Source organism: Symphalangus syndactylus, chromosome 18 (genome assembly GCF_028878055.3).
Source record: "Symphalangus syndactylus isolate Jambi chromosome 18, NHGRI_mSymSyn1-v2.1_pri, whole genome shotgun sequence".
Lineage (NCBI taxonomy): Eukaryota > Metazoa > Chordata > Mammalia > Primates > Hylobatidae > Symphalangus > Symphalangus syndactylus.
In genome coordinates, this window is record NC_072440.2 from 68,044,028 (window position 1) to 68,059,786 (window position 15,759).

The 15,759-nt window shown below is 48.6% G+C and overlaps 1 pseudogene; it reads left to right on the forward strand.

Annotated features, from left to right (window-relative positions):
• Positions 1 to 2,761: 2,761 nt before the first annotated feature.
• Positions 2,762 to 5,479, forward strand: LOC129467532 (syndecan-4-like; annotated as a pseudogene).
• The last annotated feature ends 10,280 nt before the right edge of the window (positions 5,480 to 15,759 follow it).

Here is a 15,759-nt window from a genome sequence, read left to right on the forward strand (position 1 = left end):
TCTCACTGGAAGTCCCCACAGTCTTTGGGGAGAAGCAGGTCGAGGACCCACGGGTGTGTTTTCCTTTTTTGTTTTTTATTTTATTTATTTATTTATTTATTTATTTATTTATTTGAGATAGGGTCTGACTCTGTTTCTCAGGCTGGAGTGCAGTGGCCCAGTCATAGATCACTGCAGCCTTGAACTCCGGCACAAACCACCCTTTTGCCTCAGCATCCTGAGTAGCTGGGACCACAGGTGTGCACCACTGCACCTGGCTAATTTTTTTTTTAGAAATGGGGTCTCACTATGTTGTCCAGACTGGTCTCGAACTCCTGGCCTGAAGTGGTCCTCCCACCTTGGCCTCCCAAAGTGTTGGAATTACAGGCGTGAGCCACCACCCCAGGCCCCAGTGTTGCGGGTGTTTCAATGGCTGTTGGAAAGGCTCGCCTGCCCCAGCCCACCTCACCGCCCAAGGAGCCCAAGCCAGAGAGGACACCACTGTGAGAAAGTCTAGGCAGGTGCTCAGAGTAGGTCTTCACCAGAGCTTCATGGCACAGCACTCCACAGTTTGTACAGCCCCTTCACATTAAGTCCTGAAGCAGACAGAGATTATAGCCCCATTTTACAGGCCGGGAAACCGAAGCTCAGGAGGGGGCAGTGCCTTGGCCAAAGCCTCTGTGTCCAGTGAACCAGTACCCAGGTCAGCCGTTGCTGGTGCCCCCACCCTGCAGCAGGGCAGATGAGGGTTGATGGCGTGTGGGCCCCTGCAGGGAAGGCCAGCGTGGGGCAGGGGTCCACACAGTGGGACAAAGTGAGGTGCTGGGTTCCTGGGGTGGAGGGATGGTCCAGGATTGGGAGAAAGCTGCTCAGACGTTTGTGCATCTCGATGGGAAGTGATGGTGCCAGCTCCACGCCCAAATACCGACTGTGTGCCAGGCCCAAGCTGAGGCAGGAAGCACCATCCCCAGCTTACAGATGAGGAAAGTGAGGCTCAGAGCAGGAAGTGACTTATCACATCACACAATACAAAGCGGTAGAGGTAAGCCATGAACCTGTGTCCATCTACCAGACAGCACACTTCGTGTGCGGGTAGGGAGGAGGCCCGGCCCAAACTGAGTGATGCTCAGGGGGCTTCTGCTTTTAACCACCAGGGGACAGTGTTGGGCCAGCTGCACCCCTGTCCACCAGGCGCGTGAACTGGGGTGGCCCTTAGCATGGGTTCATTGGAAGGTTACTTTCCAGGCCGGTTGAAGCCAAGTTCCCCAGGCCCAGCCTGTTCGTGGGGCCTCCTGGAGTGGCGGAAAAAGGCAGCCTGTCCTCGTTTTAGATCCTGGGTCTGTCACTTGCAGGCTCTGTTTCTTTTTTTTTTTTTTTTTTTGAGACAGGGTCTCACTCTGTTGCCCAGGCTGGAGTGCAGTGGTACAATCATCACTGTAGCCTCGAGCTCCTGGGCTCGGGTGATCCTTCCACCTCACCTCCTGAGAAGCAGGGACTACAGGTGTGCACCACCATGTTTGGCTAATTTTTTATTTTTTTTGTAGAGATAGGGTTTTGTTATGAAGCCCAGGCTGGTCTTGAACTCCTGGACTCAAGCAGTCCTCCCACTTTGGCCTCCCAGAGTGCTGGGGTTACAGGTGTGAGCCACCGTACCCTCTCTGTGCCCATTTCTACCCACTCCTGTCCAGATTCCGCAGGGCAGCCAGAATAAAATCTTTCTGAAATGCAAATCTGATCACATCCTTCTCTGCATAAGCCCTTCTCTAGTGCCCCACGTACTCCTGGGTAAAATCAGCCTCAGTGGTAGCTTGCAAGGCCCTCTGCAACCTGGCCACTGCACCCCAGTTCCAGACACATCCTATGACTTAAATTCACCAATTCATCAAGCTCCTTCCCGCCCCTCTGCCTTTGCTCATGCTGTACCTTCAGCCTAGGACTCCCTCTCTAACCTTGTTAAATGCACACCCAAGGACACTGAAACCCTGTCTTGAAAGGCCTTCCCTAGGCCACACCGCCACCCAGGGCCTATCAGTTACGGTCCCTTCTCCACACTCACAGAGCAACTGGTCCAGTACTGGTCACATGACAGAGTCATCATCTGCCTCGTGTCTGTCTCCTGTTCACCCTCAGCAGTGAGCCCCGCTGCACTTCCCAGAGGTTCCAGATACCATTTACTAAGTACCTGCATAAGCTTGCGGCTCTAACTATGCCACTTTGTTTAATCTTCATGGCAGCCTTATAAGATAAACATAGTTAGACCGGGCATGGTGGCTCACGCCTGTAATCCCAGCACTTTGGGAGGCCAAGGTGGGTGGATCACAAGGTCGGGAGATTGAGACCATGCTAGCTAACATGGTGAAACCCCGCCTCTACTAAAAATACAAACATTAGCTGGGCATAGTGGCGCACACCTGTAATCCCAGCTACTCTGGAGGCTGAGGCAGGAGAATCGCTTGAACCCAGGAGGCGGAGGTTGCAGTGATCCAAGATCGCGCCGCTGCACTCCAGCCTGGCTACAGAGTGAGACTCTGTCTTAAAATAAAATAAAATAAAATAATAAAATTAACATAGTTATTCCTGTTTTACAGGAGACGAAAGTAAGGCTCAGAAACAGAGTCATCTGCTCAGTGGTGGCACCAGGATTGGAACTCAGGATGTCTGACTCCAGAGACTCCATGTGCCTTTCCGGACCATTTACCACCAGAGATATGTGCTTCCCTGGACTGTCCACACCCAGGTTGGGTCATACCAAGAGCACTGCCAAAGGACAGAGTCTGGCAACATGACCCGGTACTTCAGGGACCCAAGAAGAGGGTAGGGCAGGGTAGCCACAGAACAGGGGAGAAGGAACAGGAAAGGATGGGCTCGCCTAGCTGTGTCCTAGTCATGGAGCTGAAAGCAGGCTGGGTGACTAGCCTCGTAATAGCGGTAAAGGCCTACAGTATTGATCACTGACCGTGTGCTAGGCAGTAGGTGAGGTATCTTATTGGCTCTTCTACACTGGCCATCTCAGTACCCTGTAAGAAGGGGATGTTACCAGCCTCAATTTCCTTGTGAGACTCGAGATCACACAACACATTAAAGGTGAAGTTAAGATTCAAACCCAGATAGCCAGGCCCATGTTTCAGCAGCATCCATTTCTGAACTATTTGCAGATTATTTTTCCAGGGTTGGGAGAGGAATGACAACTGCTTCGGCTCTTTTGTTGGTGATCACCCTCAGACCCAGTTCCTCTCCCCAGTAGCCTTAGGCACTACAGGCTTTCCACAAATGCCAATGAAAACAGAGACCAGTTTGGCACGAAGAATTTGGGACACTTGATGCCCTTTGGGTGACTCCTGGCATTGTGGGAAGAGATGTGCCAGCTCCAACCCTAGACAACATACAAATTAAGACCTCTTTCACTTTATAGAATCATTCACTATCCTCCCCCACGTTCCTGTAACCACAGCAACCCATTCCTATAATAAATAGCAAGGGTGTTGTATGAAAGAGGAAAGGGAAGTGCCTACGAACTTGACCAGGAGCTGTGTTCCCACCTCAGAGGTCTTTGGAGTCTTCTCCAGGGAATCTTGACTTCTTGGTGGCCATTGGTATTGCGTAGTACAGACAGCAGCAGCAGCAGTATCATCAACATTGTCGTCATGATCATACTTAATTTTAATTTCTGAGAGAAGAAGGGAGATGAAACTAAGCAATAAAGAATCCATATCAAGGCCAGGCATGGTGGCTCACACCTGTAATCCTAGCACTTTGGGAGGCCAAGGCAGGCAGGTTGCTTGAGCTCAGGAGTTTGAGACCATCCTGGGCAACATGGTGACACCACGCACCACCACGCCCAGTTAATTTATTTTTGTCTTTTTAGTAGAGATGGGGTTTCACCATGTTGGTCTCGAACTCCTGACCTCAAGTGATCCACCCACTTCGGCCTCCCAAAGTGCTGGGATTACAGGGGTGAGCCACTGCGCCTGGTCCAATAGATAGACATTTTTAAAGTTTGACTAGACATTTCTCCATAGACAATATACAAATGGCCAATAAGCACATGAAAAGATGCTCAATTGCATAGTCATTGGAGAAATGCAATTCAAAAAACCACAGAGATACCACTTGACAGCCACTACAATGGCTATGATAAAAAAAAAAAAAAAAAAAGAAAGCAAATGGAAAATAACAAAAGATGTGAACAATGTTGGCAAGGATGTGAAGAAATTGTGGCCCTCATACACTGCTAGTGGGAATGTAAAATAGTGTAGCCACATTGGAAAACAGAAAGGCGGTTCCTCAAAGGTTAAATATAGAATTACTATACAAGCCAGCAATTCCACTCCTAAGGTTATACCCAAAAGAAGTGAAAACATATGTTCTCACAAAAACTGATACAAAACATATTCATACCAACATTATTCATAATAGCCAAAAAAGCAGAAATAACCCGAATGTCCATCAACTGATGAACAGATAAACAAAACGTGGTCTATCCATACAATAGATTATTCAGCCATGTAAAGGAATGAAACACTGATCCATGCTACAGCATGGATGAACCTTGAAGACATTATGCTAAGTGAAAGAAGCCAGACACCAAAGACCGTGTACTATATGATTCCATTCATATGAAATGTCCAGAATATGGACATCTATAGAGATAGAAAATAGATTCCTGGCTGCCAGGGGCTGGAACAGAGCAGGAAATAGGAAATGAATGCTGCTGAGTACAGAATTATTTGAGGGTGAGGTGATGCAAATGTTCTGCAATTAGATAGTGGTGATAGTTGCAAAACCTTGTGAATATATTAAGTACCACTGAATTGTACACTTTGGGAATGATTGCTCTGACTCACCGCAGGCTGTTCACCCTCTCCGGATGGCAGTACCACTGCTCCCACCCTCCTGCTCCTGCTGCTGCTGCTTTTTGCAGGCACCCCCACCACCCCTGAGTCAATCCAAGAAACTGAGGTCATCGACCCAGGACCACCTAGGGGCCAAACTTCTCCAGATGTCTACTGGAAGACTCTGGATGTGGGTGTGGGGGGCAGGAACCTGATGACTCTGAGCTGTCTGGCTCTGGAGATATTGGTGAGTCAAGGGACCCCAAGATCATCCCTGAAGTGATCCAACCCTTGGTGCTTCTAGATAACCACATCCCTGAGAGGGCAGGGCCTGGGAACCTGGTCCCACTGAAACCAAGGAACTAGAGGAGAATGAGGTCATCCCCAGGTGGATCTCACCCTCTGTGGGGGACCAGGATGTGTCCAATAAGGCACCCATGTCCAACACTGCCCAGGGCAGCAACATCTTTGAGAGAATGGAAGTCGTGGCAGTCCTGACTGTGGACAGCATCGTGGGCATCCTCTCTGCTGTTTTCCTGATCCTGCTTCTGGTGAACCATATGAAGAAGGATGAAGGCAGAAACGACCTGAGCAGGAAGCCCATCTACTAAAAAGCCCCTAGCAATGAGTTATTACGCTTCTTCTATGAGCACTGGTTTGGACTTTAGGGGATAGGGAAGTCGGAGCATTTTGAAGAGTGGCCATTAGGATGCGGGAGGACAACCTAATAGTGTCTTGTTAGTATCTCCAGTTCTGGTTACCTTTATATATATTTTTTATTATTATTATTTTTAAGACGGGGTCTTGCCGTGTTGCCCAGGCTGGAGTGCAGTGGAGTAATCTTGGCTAACTGCAACCTCCACCTCCCCAATTCAAGCAATTCTCCCGCCTCAGCCTCCCGAGTAGCTAGGACCACAGGCGTGCACCACCACACCTGGCTAATTTTTGTATTTTTAGTAGAGACGGGGTTTTGCTATGATGGCCAGGCTGGTCTTGAACTCCTGGCCTCAAGTGATCCACCCACCTGGGCCTCCCAAAGCAATGTGATTACAGGCATGAGCCACCGTGCCCAGCCTTCTGGTTACCTTCAAGTGTCTGGAGAAACATCGTCTTCTACTGTTCTGCCTGGATCTTCTTGGTTGTTGTTGTTATTGTTGTTTTGTGTGTTTTTTATTTTAATTTTTATTGAGACAGGGTCTCCCTCTGATGTGCAGTGGCAGGATAAGGGCCCACTGCAGTCTCGACCTGGAATCAAGAATCAAGCAATCCTCCTGCCTCAGCCCCTCAAGTAGCTGGGACTACAAGCATCGCCACCACACCCAGTTAATATATATATATATATATATTTTTTTTTTGTAGAGATGGGGTTTCACCATGTTGGCCAGGCTGGTCTCGAACTCCTGGACTCAAGTAATCCATCTGCCTCGGCCTCCCAAAGTGCTAGGATTACAGGCATGAGCCACTGTGCCTGGCTTGCCTGTCTCTTCTTGATTTCTTGGGCCTCAGTTGCTCCGGCAAAAAAATGGAATTAAACTTGGCCGTTCTGAAGGCAAGAGTGAAACTGGATTATTTCTTTAACTTCCAGTTTAGAATCCAGGTCCAGCTTCAAACCCATACTGAACATGCCTCATCCAGAGCCCCTTTGAAGTCAGGGAAGAAGTGGTGTTGGGAGTCCTGGCTGAGGATGTGCTCCCATCAGCTGGGACTCACAACACCACTATCTAGTTGCCGAACATTTTTATCACTCCGCCCCCGACATAATCTGCTCTCGCAGGCTCACACTCTGGCAGGAATTGGGAGAAGGAGTTAGAACCATCTGCACCTTGAGATGTGTCTGTAAATGAGTACTTAGGATCATGCTACGGGAGTCTCCATATTATATGGTATACCTTGGCCCATTCTAGGCTCTTTCAAGTGCCTTTTGGAAATCAACCTTTTTATCTGGGGAGGGAGGGTGAGAAAAAGAGCCAAAAGTTCATGTTGAAGTGGATTTGTGGAATATTTGCAAATCTACTTTTATTTATTTATTTATTTTGAGACAGTGTCTCGCTCTGTTGCCGAGGCTGGAGTACAGTGGTGCAATCACAGCTCACTATAGCCTCGACCTGCAGGGCTCAAGTGATCCTCTCACCTCAACCTCCAGAGTAGCTGGGACTACAGGCACATGCCACTGCACCTGGCTAATGTTTATTTTATGTATTTTTTGTAGAGACAGGGTGTCATTATGTTTCCCAGGCTGGTCTCGAACTCCTGAGCTCAAGCGATCCTTCTGCCTCAGCCTCCCAAAATGCTGTTCTGCCTGGATCTTCTTGGTTGTGAATACGGAGGATTTTATTATAGGCATGAGCCAATACGCCCATCCATAAATCTATATTTAGTGGATTTTTTGAATGGTTCATTCCTTTGTGCAGAGTCTCTGCCTGAGCAAGACTTTGAGAATCCAAGATGTTCTTCATTCTCTCGTACATTTCCACAGCACCTGCTAAGTTTGTATTTAGTGTTTTTTTTTTTTATTTTGCTTTGTTTGTTTCTTGAAAATAAGATAAAAGCAGAGGAGATACTCCTTTTTTTGAGACAGGGTCTCACTCTGTTGCCCAGGCTGGAGCGCAGTGGTGTGATCATAGCTCACTGCAACCTTGACCTCCCAGGCTCAAGCTGAAACAAGATAGTCCCCTTGACCCCTTTGAGGGACTCAAGAAAGGGTTGGCTGGTTTACTTAGCCTGCAGCTCTCAACCCCTCATGGTGGGGGAGCACACAGGTGAGTGGGTGCAAGGGCTGGGATGAATGCTTCTGGGCACCAGAAGTAGAACTCTGTGCAGCTCCATAGCAGCATCTAGCAGGGGTACCTGTGACCTCAACAGCCTCAGAGGACATATGTTACAGTGTGCCCTTTTAGCTTTGCCACCCAGGGATGGCTTAAATGTTTATCAGCTCAGTGGATGGTGAAGATGACAGCCTTTTGCACCTGCCCTCTTGGTACCCGAGTTCTTGTCCAGCATCCAGGAAGATTCAGATCACACAAATGAACTGAAGGGTGGTGAATATGGAGGATTTTATTGAGCAGTGGAAGTGGCTCTCAGCAGGATGGGGAGCTGGAACAGGGATGGAGCGGGAAGGCAGTCTTCTCCTGGAGTTCAGCTGTCCCTGGTGGAACTCTTCTCCGAAATCTTGCTGTCAAGCCATCCCTCTGAAGTCAAACTGCTTCTCTCCGACACCCGGCTGCTGCTTCTCTTCTCTCCTTCTCTGCTGCTCTACTCCGCCATTGTGCCGCCCCTCTGCCAATGGAGGCTGGGGTTTTTGTGGGTAAAAGATGGGGGCTGGGGGCAGGCCAGAAAGCAACATTCAAGCTGGAAAACAGAGACAAAGTGAGAACACGTTGTGCCGTGGTCAAAGGCTTGAGGGTGTGGGCCTCTCCAGGGAACTTGCCCTTTTCTGCCTAGCATTTCCCTGCCTCCTGTCCACATCAACGCAATCCTCCCACCTCAGCCTTCCAAGTAGCTGGAACTACAGGCACACATCACTAGGACCAGCTAATTTTTTGTATTTTTTGTAGAGACAGGATTTTACCATGTCGCCCAGGCTGGTCTCAAACTACTGGGCTTGAGCTATCCATATACCTCGATGTCCTAAAGTGCTGGGATTCCAGGTGTGATCCCGGCCAGTTATTTATTTATTTATTATTATTTTTTGGAGATGGGATCTCACCCTGTAACCTAGGCTGAAGTGCAGTGACACAATCATAGCTCACTGCAGCCTCGAACTTATGGACTCAAGATCTTCCCACTTCAGCCTCCTGAGTCTCTGGGACTACAGCCATCGCACTCAGCTCAGAGAGAGGATTTGCATTAATTTAAAATAAAAAGTTATTTACACCTTCAGACAAGGCCTCTTTTCCCAATCTTCCCCCTTTCCTCTCTTTCGTTAAGCCCCTTCCCTATTTTTTTTTATTTCAATAGGTTTTTGGAGAACAGATGATGTTTGGTTACATGGATAAGTTCTTTAATGGTGATTTCTGAGATTTTCGTGCACCTGTCACCAGAGCAGTGTACACCGTACCCAATGTGTAGTCTTTTACCCCTCACCCCTCCTACCCTTTCCTCCCAGTTCCCAAAGTACATTCTATCACTCTTACTCCTTTGATTTTCATAGCTTAGCTTCCGTTCTTTTTTTTTTTTTTTTTTTTTTTTGATACTTCACACTCTGCTGCTTATGGCTTTGGTCTGTTCTGAATCTGCCTCCTCTAAGAAGTAGCTTTTGCTGAGCAGATCCCAAAATGTAATGAAGAGAACTGTGGGATATTTGTGTCTGTGTTCTTGTAATATATTATTATTCCTTGGTTCTAGAAAAATAGATAAATATTTTTTTCAGGAAATAAAGTCTACTTCTAGTTTGATGTTGACTGGGCGCTTGAGTGAGCAAATTTTCTTTCTTTCTTTTTTTTTTTTTTTTTTTTGAGACAGAGTCTCACTCTGTTGCCCAGGCTGGAGTACAACGGCGTGATCTCCGCTCACTGCAACCTCTGCTTCCTGGGTTCAAGCAATTCTCCTGCCTCAGCCTCCCAAGTAGCTGAGATTACAGGCATTCGCCACCGTGCCCGGCTAATTTTTTGTATTTTTAGTAGAGATGAGGTTTCGCCATGTTGATCAGGCTGGTCTCAAACTTCTGGCCTCAAGTGATCCACCTACCTTGGCCTCCCAAAGTGCTGGGGTTACAGGCGTGAGCCACCACGCTTGGTCTTTTTTTTTGAGACAGAATCTCCATCTGTTGCCCAGGCTGGAGTGCAGTGGTGTGATCTCGGCTCACTGCAACCTCTGCCTCCCAGGTTCAAGTAACTCTCCCTCCTCAGCTTCCCGAGTAGCTGGGATTACAGGTGTGTGCCATCATGCCCAGCTAATTTTTGTATTTTTAGTAAAGATGGTATGTTTAGTATTTTTAGTTGGCCAGGATGATCTCGAACTCCCGACTTCAGGTGATCCACCCGCCTCAGCTTCCCAAAGTGCTGGGATTACAGGATTACAGGGGTAAACCACCACACCCGGCTGAGTGAGCGAATTTTTGTGTTGCTGGGTGCATTTTGACTTCTTGCCCCATTCCTGGTGCCTTTTTTTTTTTTTTTTTTTTTTAAGACACAGTCTCGCTCTGTCACCCAGGCTGGAGTGCAGTGGTGTAATCTCAGCTCACCTACTGCGTTCAAGCAATTCTCGTGCCTCAGCCTCCTGAGTAGCTGGGACTACAGGCACCCACCACCATGCCCGGCTGATTTTTGCATTTTTTTGTAGAGATTGGGTGGCGGGGTGGGGGGGGTCTCACCATGTTGGCCAGGCTGGTCTTGAACTCCTGACCTCAAATGATCCACCTGCCTTGGCCTCTCAAAGTGCTGAGATTACAGGCATGAGCCACCACATCCGGCCCCTGGTGCCTTTTCACTGGGCTGGAATAGCTGAGGTAGCCCATTCTACCCTCTTTCTGCCTTCTGCCTGGGACCCAGCTGGCGTTCTTTGGTTTGTTTTCTCTAAGCTCTAGGCCTGTGCTATCTAACACAGTAACCACGTGTGGCTGTTTAAATTTCAGTCAACTAAAATCACATAAAGTTAATTCATTCCTCCTGTGCTGGAACTGAACTGGAGTCTGCTCACCTGGCACGGTAAGACCAGATATCCATTCTGAGATTTTTGCAGCAATGGAAAGGGAAGTGTTTATTTGCAGGGCACCCAGCAAAGAGGACCAGGCAGCTAAGGCTTAAACTCTGACCTCCCGATGGTTTGCAGGTAAGGGTTTTTAAAGGCAGAGGCAAATTTCAGGAGAGCAGAAGTTATAGGCAAAATAGTTGCATGGAGGTTACACATTGGTCTTGGCCTGAAACAGTGGGATATCACGCAGCTGGGGCTTACAGGTCATAGGTGGAGTCAACATTTTCTGATTTGCAATTGGTTAAAGAAGGTTTAAAAATTTGGGGTCAGCGGAAAAGAATGTTAGCTTGGACTGGTGGGTGTGACTCCCACTAAGCCCTTCAGGAAGAAATTTACAACAAACAGTTCAGTCTTCACCCGATCCTTTTGGGGAGGGGTCCAGGTTTCTGAAAAACAACTCAGAAACATATGCTAAGATGTTGTATTTAGTTTCTATAGAGGAGCCAAACCTCTGACTCTGACTTCCTTGGCTATTGTTTTAGGCTACTATTTCTTTCTTGGTTATCAAGTTGCTTATTTACTTCCCAGGGCTAGGTGGGGGCTTGGAATTTCCCTGGAAGGAACTCAAGGTTTTCCTTTATTTCCATGCTTGTGGGAAGCCCAGCAGGCCCCTAAGAGAGATTCCTGCTCCATCTAACTCAGTTGCACTAACAACACTTCAAGGGCTCACTCGGTCACCATATGTGGCTGTGGCTACCGTGCTGACCATACAGAGAGCACATTTCCATCTGTTGCACAGCACTGTTCTAGAGAATGCAACTGGCTTCACAAGTCACAGCCTCAGCTGTGCTGGGATGACCCTTGTCTCCCTGCGCAAGGGGAGGGGAGATGGGGAAGGGCTGATGAGGTTCCAGCTGGGGCCTGTTATCTGGATCCCTGCTTCTCTAGAGAGGAGAGGCCTGGTTGGGCTGGTGGTCCCGGTTACTTGGGCTGGTGGGTGTGGCTCCCTCTAAGCCCTTCAGGAAGAAATTTACAACAAAGAGTTCAGTCTTCAGTGGATTCTTTTGGGGAGGGGTCCAGGTTTCTGAAAAACGACTTGGAAATATATGCTAAGATGTTGTCTTTAGTTTCCATAGAGGAACCACACATCTGGCTCTAACTTCCTTGGCTATTGTTTTAGGCTACTATTACCTGAGCCTGGCTCAGCCTGGGTGGGCTGTGCCTCCTCCGGACCCCACTGGCTGGGGTGACAGGAATGACCCTCCCTTGCTGCACCCAGTGGCTATTAGCTCCCATCACCACCCCAACCCAGGGTCCTCTCTGTAGCTGTCTCTCACAGTCTTGTCTGTTACTGATTTTTTTAATAAAAAAGTAATAAAACTTGATACCTTCTATTTTTAAAAACAATGAATTTGTGATATATGAATTATATCACACTTAAATTTTTTTTTATTTATTAAAGGAGATGAAACTGCCCAAAGAAAGATAGAAAGTGGACTGTCCCAGGTGCCACTGAGAGCACCACTGGGGTCTGGAGACGTGCGCCCCAATCCCTTTCCATCTCCCCGCAACTCTTTCATTTTTTTAAAGGATAAAGTTTCACTCTGTTGCCCAGGCTGGAGTGCAGTGGCCCTATCAAAGCTCATTGCAACCTCAAACTCCTGGGCCCAAGGAATCCTCCTGCCTCAGCCTCCCAAGTAATTGGGACTGCAGGCGTACGCCATCATGCCCAGCTAATTTTTAAATTTTTTGAAGAGACAGGGTCTCACCATGTTGCCAAGCTGATCTCAAACTCCTGGCCTCCAGCAATCTTCCCACATCAGCCTCCCAAAGCACTGGGATTATAGGTGTGAGCCTTGGCACCTGGCTTCCATCTCCCCTTTTCAGGCCACCCACTTCACATCTGTGTGGTCTAAATGCCCCCTACTCACCTCGTCCCAGTGATGCCTGCCCTATGTTGAGGCTCCTGTACCCCCGGGAGGGGCCCCTTTAGACCTACCCAACTGCTTCTGGCAAGATCCATCCTCGGAGGGGGTGTGATCAGGAATGTGCCAGGGATGGACTGAAAAGGGCGGTTCTTTCAGATTTCCTAGTAACCGGCTGGAAGGAGAGGTTCCACGGTGGGGTGCAAGCAGCTCTATCTACCCACCTGCGGTTGTTTGTTTAAGTTGTGGTTGTTGCCATGATCCCCTGAGAGCTTGGTAAATGAGGAGCCAAACACACATGGGAACTTACCTGGAGACAGCGTGCTCTGGGGTTTAGGGGGCAGGCTGGGGGGCTCTCCTTCCCCAAGGCCTTTGTTTCAAGGCAGGCAAAATTAACCCTTCTGGCCCCAAGACACCCTGCAGCCCGAATCCAGCTTGAATCCAGGCAGATCCAGGCTTCCACACAATGATGATTTAAAGCATTTATTGAGCACTTACTATATTCTGGGCACAATATTAAGCCCTCCAGGGGAAAACAGGGTGGGCTGTGTAATCCAGAGTCAGATAGGTTTGGGTTCAAGTTCTGGCTCCTCATTTACTGGCTGTGTGACCTCAGAAAAGTTTCTTGATCTCTCTGATCTTCTATTTCTTTAGCTGTAAAATGGGAATATCCATACCTGCTTCTGAATGATTCAATAATGATATAAAGCTCCCAGCACAGAGGGTATGCTCACCAATGGGAGACTGTGAGCCCTATGCAAGCTGGGTCCTAATCTGTCTTGTTTTCTGTAATCTACCCACCACCCCCTCCACATGCTTCTCACTTTCCCACCTCCATGCCTTTGCCCATGCCATCCCCTCCACTTGGGATGCCCTTTATTCTGCTCTCCATAAATCAAAATCCTTCCTTTCTTCAAGGCCTGGCTCAGATGCCAACTGCATCACATATAGGTGACTTTTATGCTTAGGCTCTCTACCTAACTAAGGTGGAAGCTCCTAGAGCCAAGACTATGGGATAGCATAACAGCACAACAGCAGAGTGGTTAATTGCATGGGTTTACCCCTGGATAAGTTACTTAACTTCTCTATACCTCAGTTTGCTTATCTGCATAATGGGCCTAATAGTACCTATCCAACACCACAGGTATGTTTTGAGATTTAAATGAGGTAATGCACTGCTTTTTTCTTTTTTGAGATGGAGTCTCACTCTGTCCCCCAAGCTGGAGTGCAGTGGCATGATCTCGGCTCACTGCAACCTCCGCCTCCCAGGTTCAAGCCATTCTCCTGCCTCAGCCTCCTGAGTAACTGGGATTACAGGCACCCGCCATCACGCCCGGCTAATTTTTGTATTTTTAGTAGACAGGGTTTTGCCATGTTGGCTAGGCTGGTCTGGAATTCCTGACCTCAGGTGATCTGCCTGCCTTGGCCTCCCAAAGTGCTGGGTTTACACGTGTGAGCCACCGCACCAGGCCAAAATGAGGTAATGCATGTAATGAGACCCCATCTCTACAAAAAATATAAGAAATTAGCAGGGCGTGCTGGAATGTGCCTGCAGTCCAGGCTACTCAGGGGGCTGAAGTGGGGAGGATTGATTGAGCCTGGGGAGGTCGAGGCTGTAGTGAGCCGAGATCATGCCACTGCACTCCAGCCTGGGCAACAGAGTGAGACCCTGTCTCAAAAGTAAAATAAATAAAATAAAATTAAATAAAATTAAATAAAATTAAATAAATAAAATAAAAATGGTCCACCTGCACCATCCAATATGGTAGCCACTAGCCAGATTGAACAATTTAAAGTAAAATGTATCAAAATCCAATTCAATTAAAACTTCAGTTCCTCAGTCACGCTAACCATATTTCACATGTAACTAGTGGCTACCAGATATGTCTAACAGTACACCCCAGACAGAAAATATCTACCATCACAGGAAGCTCTATAGAGTGGCACCGTAGCTGATGAGGATTTGTGAACATAGCAAGGTACTTGACAAATCTGTGGTCTGGGTCAGGAAAAGAGCTCAGTGTGAAGGCTCACAACTCCTGAGGAGACCCCCAACCCTCCCTCCTGGCTCTCCTTCGAAGTCTCTGTTGCCCCCAGAAGTAACTAGCACACCTCACATTATAGGGATTAGGGTGAGAAAGGAGACTGGTGAGAAATGGGCAGGATTAGTGGCTTGGGAGAGGGCAGTGGAGGAATCCAATCTCTGTACATTACTGGCCTGGCAGGAAGTGGGTGTAGACAGCAGCTGGGGCTTTGCAGAAATTGAGGCTGGAATGTGAAATGGGGCAGGGCTGGGGTGTGGAGTGTTACCTAACTGTTCCTGAGTACATGCCACGGGCTCCCCAGCCAGAGGGAAATGGCCAGCATCAGCCTTGCCTTCTCCTTCTGGATCCAACTCTACGAGGAGCCCAGAGCGAGGAAGATGTCCCTGAGAAGATGTCTGATACTGACCAACATCTACTAGCCTAAAGAGACCCTGGGTTAGCCCAGAATAGAGGCCCATTGTAGCTCAGGGGTGGGTACCCAGGATGCCCCAGGAGTAGAGGACCTAGAAAAGTCCCAGGCAGAATGGTGTGGGCTAGCCCAGCTGCTGGGGCCGAGGCTAGCCCAGAGTTGGTTTCAGCCCATGCAGACCCCCTCAAGGCTCAGATGTGGCCATGTGGCTATGGCCATGCTGCAGCCTCAAGCTGATGGTTTCTTCGGAGAGAGTCATGGATAACAGGGTCTCTCCCTTCCTGGAGCTGAAGCTTACACCTCCCGGGGGAACCAGGAGAGCTGAAGGAGAGTATCCCTTAGACTCACACAACCCTTGACAGTCCCCGTGTCTCATTAGATCTTCCCTCCAACCACATAAGGAGGGCAGGGCAAGCATTAACAGCCCCATTTTATAAATGAAGCAAGTGACATTCAAAAGATGCCATCTGTCCTCTTCTTGACTGTGGACATTTGTTACAAAAGAAGGACCTGGGCCTCCCACCCCCAACAAAGTGAATGAACTGTTTACTACACTGACCAAGCCTCAGAATCCTACCCTGTCAGAGCTGGGTAAAGGGGGGTGATCTTTGCAGAATCCTAAGTGTGGGAAGACTGGGGCTCAGGGAGAAAGGGTACCCACAAGGAGCGGTCCTCATTCCCTGAAACTCCCCCTTCTCCAGGGCAGTGGTCACTGGAGGCCTGGGAGGGTCAGCGGGTTCTACAGGCACTCACCCTGGGCTCCAAGGTCACGAGAGGCCAGCCTCCCTTCCTCCCAGCTGCCTCCTCCTGGCAGGGGACCTCTGGCACACGCTCCATGCTTGCCTGCCCCCCCGGATCTGTCCCCAAGCCAAGCACGGGACCTCATTTAATCCCAGTTATGTAATGTGCAATTTAAACAGTTGGCCAATGAGGAGGCG